We start from the raw sequence: 6,207 nt of genomic DNA, 5'->3' as shown, positions 1-6,207 counted from the left end.
GTATAGCCCTTATAGGTTATTATAGCGAGCTTGCATCTAATATTCAAGGTAATAGTTGAATGTAATTTAAAATTTGTAAAAGTGATGCAAATAAAACATTGTCATTGTCATTGTCATTGTCATTTAGATAATCTTGTTACCTATGAACTAAGCCAGTTAGTTTCCCAGTTAGGGCAAGAAACCCTAGCAGTGGTTAGGGTTAGAAATCCTAGCAGTAGTTTAGGGTTAAATACCCTTTGAGGATAGAAACCTACAAGTAGTTAGGGTTAGAAACCCTAGTACTAGCTGGGGATAGAAACCCTAGCAGAGATTAGGGTTAGGGTTAGGGTAAGGGTTTGAAACCCTAGCAGTGATTAAGGTTACAAACCCTAGCAGTGGTTGGGGCAAGAAACCCTAGCAGTTTTTCAGGATTAGAAACCCTAGCAATAGTTTAGGGTTTATAGAAAGCCTTGTGTGCAAGAAACCCTAGCACTAGGTTAGGGTTAGTAACCCTAACAACTCCTAGGGTTTCTTGCCCCAAAGGGTTTCCATAAACCATAAAGTACTGCTAGGGTTTCTAACCCTAACCACTGCTAATGTTTCCATTAACAACCGGTGCTAGGGTTTCTTTTCCATACCATTCCTAGAGTTAACTACTGCTAGGATTTCTATCCCCAAACTACTGCCAAGGTTTCTAACCCTAACATCTGCTAGAGTTTCTAACCCTAACCACTGCTAGGGTTTCTATCCCCAACCATTGCTTGTGTTTGTAACACTAACAACTCCTAGGGTTTCTATCCCCAATGGGTTTCTATAAACCCTAAACTACTGCTAGGGTTTTTAATCCTAACATCTGCTAGAGTTTCTAACCCCAACCAGTGCTAAAGTTTCTTGCCCCAACAACTGCTAGTGTTTGTAACCCTAACAACTGCTAGGGTTTCTAACCCTAACCAGTGATAGGGTTTGTAACCCTTACCACTGCAAGGGTTTCTTGCCTCAACCCGTACTTCCGTTTTTAAGCCTATCCACTGCTAGGGTTCCTATCCCAAACCACTTTAAGGTTTGTAACCTTAACCAGTGCTAGGGTTTCTAACCCTAAAATCTTCTAGGGTTTCTATCCCGAACCAGTGCTAGGGTTTCTAACCCTATCCACTACTAGGGTTTCTTGCCCAAAGGTTTATAGAAAGCCTTTGGGACAAGAAACCCTAGCAGTAGTTTAGGGTTAAAAATTCTAGCAATAGTTTGGAGATAGAAACCCTAGCAGTAGTTTAGGGTTTCTAGAAAGCCTCTGGGGCAAGAAAACCTAGGAGTTGTTAGGGCTACAAACACTAACAATGGTTGGGGAAGGAAACCTTGGCATTGGTTGGGGCAAGAAACCCTAGCACTGGTTGAGGATAAAAGGCCTAGCAGTGGTTGGAATTGCGAACTCTAGCAGTGTTTGGGGCAAGAAACCCTTGTTCTGGTTGGCGATAGAAACACTAGTAGTGGTTAGGGTTACGAACCCTAGCAATGGTTGGGAAAAGAAAACCTTGCACTGCTGGTTAGGGATTGAAACCCTAGTAGTGCTTAGGGTTAGAAACCCTAGCAGATGTTTTGGTTAGAAACCCTTGAAGTATTTTAGGGTTTATAGTAACCCTTTGTGCAAGAAACCCTAGTAGTGGATAGGGTTAGAAACCTTAGTATTGGTTGAGGATAGAAACCCTAGCAGTGGTTAAGGTTACAAACCCTAGCAGTGGTTGGGGCAAGAAAGCCTAGCAGTTGTTGGGGCACGAAATCCTAGCAGTTTGTTTAGGATTAGAAACCCTAGCAGTAGTTTAGGGCTTCTAGAAAGACTTTGGGGCAAGAAACCCTAAGAGTTGTTAGGGTTACAAATACTAGCAATAGTTGGGGCAAGAAACCTAATCACTGGTTGGGGATAGAAACACTAGCAGTGGTTAGGGTTAGAAACCCTAGCAGATGTTAGGGTTAGAAACCTTGGTAGTAGTTTGGGGATAGAAACCCTAGCAGTAGTTTAGGGTTTCTAGAAAGTCTTTGGGGCAAGAAACCTTAGGAGTTGTTAGGGTTACAAACACTAACAATGGTTGGGGAAGGAAACCTTAGCACTGGTTGGGGATAGAAACCCTAGCAGGGTTAGGTTAGGGTTAGGAACCTGTGAGATCTAGTAGATCAAGCCGCCATTGCGGCTGTGACTTCTGTTTAATATGCAAAATTCCATACAAAGACCCCTGACCTAACATATAACTTTATTAATTATATCACATCTCCCTTTCCATATAACGTTAAAGTGGGGCTATAAAGTGTCAGTATAGAATGTTTCTAAAGTGATAACATCAAATAACATCAAATAACAACAAATGTACTCTCCTCTTCGTCCTGACCTCCTTCGTAAGTTCTCCTGAAAGAACACCGAGCGTCCTTGTTGGCATTGTCAGTTGCTCTCCTTATGTGTCGCCGGTTGCGACGATACTTTCGTCCTCCTGCTTCTACAACATATGACCTGGGCATGGTGGTGTTCGACCACTACAGCTGGGGTCCACGTCTTGGTCATTGGATATAAAGCAATTCTGACTTGTTCTCCTGCCTCCAGTGGTGTTAGTTCTCTGGCTGCTGATTTGTCATGATAGTACTTCTGTTTGGCCTTTTACATGGTGAGATAGCGTCTCACTTCTTGTGAGCTGTATGAGGTTGGTCTGAGTATGGCTGATGTTGGTGGAAGGACATTTCGAGGTCGCCTTCCCATCAGTAGCTGAGCGGGTGATAGGCTGAGTCCTTCCAGGGGTGTAGTCCGGTAATCCAGTAGGGCCAAGTGCTTGTCAGTTGCTTTCTTCCAAAGTTGCTTTACTGTCTGTACAGCTCTTTCTGCTTCACCATTGGAGCTTTGGAAGTGGGGACTTGAAGGCTTGTGAATTATTCCATACTCCTTGCAAAACCTGGAGAACTCTGCTGACATGTATTGGCTGCCACAGTCGCTCCTTAGAACTGTGGGAATTCCATGTCTTTTGAATTGTGATTTGAGTGCTTCAATCACTGATCTGCTTGTAGTGTTTTGTAGCAAGTCTACTTCTATGTATTTGGAGTAGTAATCCACTGGCAGCAAGTATGTTCTGTGATCATACTCGAACAGATCAGTACCAACTTCTGAGAAGGGTAGGTCTGGTGGCGCTTTACTTGCTAGCGGTTCTGGCGGAAGGCTCTTCTGAAAGTCAGCGCACTTTCCACAGTTCTTGACCGTTTGCTCTATGTCTGCATTCATTCCCGTCCAGTACAGGACATCACGAGCACGCTGTTTGCACTTCACCATTCCTAGATGTGACTTGTGGATCAACTTGAGCATCGATTGTTGCATGCTGGGGGGATAACTAACCTCATTCCTTTGTAGACTACCCCGTCGAGAACAGCTAGTTCACTTCTTGAGTCCCAGAAGGGGCAGACCGCTAGGGGTAAGTTTCCCTTTGTGTCCGGCCATCCCTTGTGAATAATATATTGTAGTTCCTTGAGCTCTCTTTCAGTGCAAAGCCTGCAGTTCCTTGTATTTGTCCTTGGTTATCGACACAAAGTCAATGGCACTCACTTGTTCTAGGTCAATGTCCTCAGGTTGCTGCTCAGCCAAATAGGCTCTCGAGAGGGTATCCGGTGCGGTCATTTCTTTTCCCGGTTTGTAGTGGACAATCAGATCGTACCACTGGAGATTCAGCAGCATCCTCTGTAGACGCATCGGGGCTGCTAGGAGGGGTTTCTTGAATATCTGCTCCAGCGGTCGGTGGTCATTCTAGACTGTGGTCTCCTTGCCGAAGATGTAGCAGTGGAACTTCTTGCACGCATGTACTATCGAGAGCATTTCTTTTTCGATCTGAGCATAGCGGGTTTCTGTGTCCGTTATTGCTCGCGAAGTGTATGCTACCGGTTGCCCGTCTTGTATCAGCACTGCTCCCAAGCCGCTTTGAATGGCATCACAGTGTATTTCTACTGGCTTGCTAGCATCATAGTATTTCAGCAAGGGGGCTCTGCACATTGTTGTTTCAGGGCTGTAAAGGCTGTTTCCTGTTCAGCTTGCCACTGGAAGGGCACACCATCTTTGAGTATGCTTCGTAGGGGAGTGCTGATTTCACTTAGGTATTTGATGAACTTTCCGAGATATGTCACTAGTCCTAGGAACCGCTTGACATCTTCTTTGCTTTGGGGTCTGGCATGTTCTTGATTGCCTCTACTTTCGCTGGGTCTGGACCGAGTCCTTCTGGAGTTAGAATATGTCCGACGTACGGAACCTGAGGCTGTCTGATCTTGCACTTGTCCATGTTTAGCTTCAGATTGTAGCTGGTGGCTCTCTGTATTACCTGCTTCATTATTTCATCATGTTGTTCTACGTCACTTTCGGCTACTAGGATGTCATCAACAATTGCATATACCCCTTGTATTCCTTGATGCGCTGGAATATCTCTGGCGCGCACTTCAAGCCAAATGGGAGTCTGAGCCATCTATACCGTCCTATTGGGGTGTTGAATGTGGTCAGCAGTGATGATTCTTCGTGTAATCTGATCTGTTGGAATCCACTTTTTGCATCAAGAATGGAAAACACTTTTGCATCTGGAATTTCTGCTACTACTTCCTCTATTGTTCTCATGGGATAGTGTTCGCGTTTTATTGCTTCGTTCAAGTCCCAAATATCGATGCAGATACGAATCTTGTCGTTTCGAAGAGTTACTACCATAGAATCGACCCACTCTGTTAGTTGCTCAACCTTTGCAATTATTTCATCTTTTTAAATTTGTCGTAGCTTGTCAATGGTTCTTTCTTTTAACAATGCTGGTAGACGTCTGGTTGGATGTACTACTCCTTTGACGTTGGGGTCTGTCTTGATGGTATACGTTCCTGGTCGGGTTCCTGTTGTTTGCGCAATTTCTGGGTATTCCTCTAGTCCCGGTGCAGTATCATTGCTAGTAGTCAGATGGCTTGAGTCCTCTGTGCTGCTTGATGATATCCTGGTTATTAGTCCCAGTTGCTCTGCAGTATCTCCTGATAGTATGTTTTCTTGTATGAGGTCTACTATCTGGAAGCTTGTTTCAATCGTGTAGTCCTTGCACTTTACTGGCAGTGTTACCATAGCAACGGGTTTGATCTGATGGTTCGAATAGGTTCGAAGTACCTTTGCAGACTGGGTGAGTTCACCTTGGTGCTTAATTTTCTGGTAGTCTGCTAGTGTAAGGTTGTTACAATGGGCCCCAGTGTCAATCCTGAACATTAGTTTGGTCTTCAGCACATGCATTGTGGCTGTTCACTTGTCATTGGGCTTGCTCTTGAGTGGTTGGGCTGCCTTGATTTCTAGAATATCGGAGGATTCTTCTGGGTCAGAGGTGATCCTTATCGAGTCCATGTTGGCCTCATCTTCTGGTCCACTATCAGAGCTGGTTGTTACAGAATGTACCTTCAGTCGACGCTGACAGACAGCCAGCCAGTGGTTGAGCACGATGATCCTATAGCTGGACATTTGCCTTGATTCCAGCTGTGCTGTGGATTCTTTACCACACTTGTTGCACTGACTGGTGTCTTCCTTGGTCGGATTTTCTTTCTTTCCGCTTCTCTGTTTCTTTTGTGCTTTTCTGTTCCATCCCAGCTTCGAGACTTGCGGGTCCTCATCACGTACGAGCCTCATCTGTTGTTGGGACAGTCCGAACTGTTGTCCAATAGCTATTCGCTTTCCCCAGCGTTAGCTCTTCTCCTTTGTCTAACAGTTTTTCTTGTAACTTCCTTTCGTATACACCTTCGATGATGGTGTCTATCAGTGTGTCGTCCGCATCATGGTACTCGCAGTCCATCAATATAAGTCTCAGGTCGTTGACAAAATTGTCGAAGGACTCTTCTGCTGTTTGTTTCCTCATTCTTAACTTGTGCCGAGCTATTCGCTTGTTCTTTCGCGGTCGAGTGTAGTTTTCAAACTTCTCAAGCACTTTGATTGGTTTTTCTTTCTCTCCGTCGTTCCGGTCAAAGGTTTTATAGATTTCTCTTCCTTGAGGGCCGATCCAAGTGCCCAACCAACCAGCTTTTTCTTTGTCACTAAAGCTAGCTAGTGGTTCAGCAAACACGAACTCAACATGACTTTTGAATCGGCTAAATTCTTGATATAAGTCATCGCTGTTCCAATCTATTTGTGGGTACTCGAAGTTGACGTTTGTCATTTTCAGAATTTGTTTGGGTTCGTTCCGGATGGCTTCGTTTTAGCGTGGATTTGTC

Source organism: Actinia tenebrosa, unplaced genomic scaffold (assembly GCF_029948245.1).
Source record: "Actinia tenebrosa isolate PJP-AT-01 unplaced genomic scaffold, QUT_ActTen_1.0 utg2038__unscaffolded, whole genome shotgun sequence".
Lineage (NCBI taxonomy): Eukaryota > Metazoa > Cnidaria > Anthozoa > Actiniaria > Actiniidae > Actinia > Actinia tenebrosa.
This window is presented reverse-complemented; position numbering follows the sequence as displayed.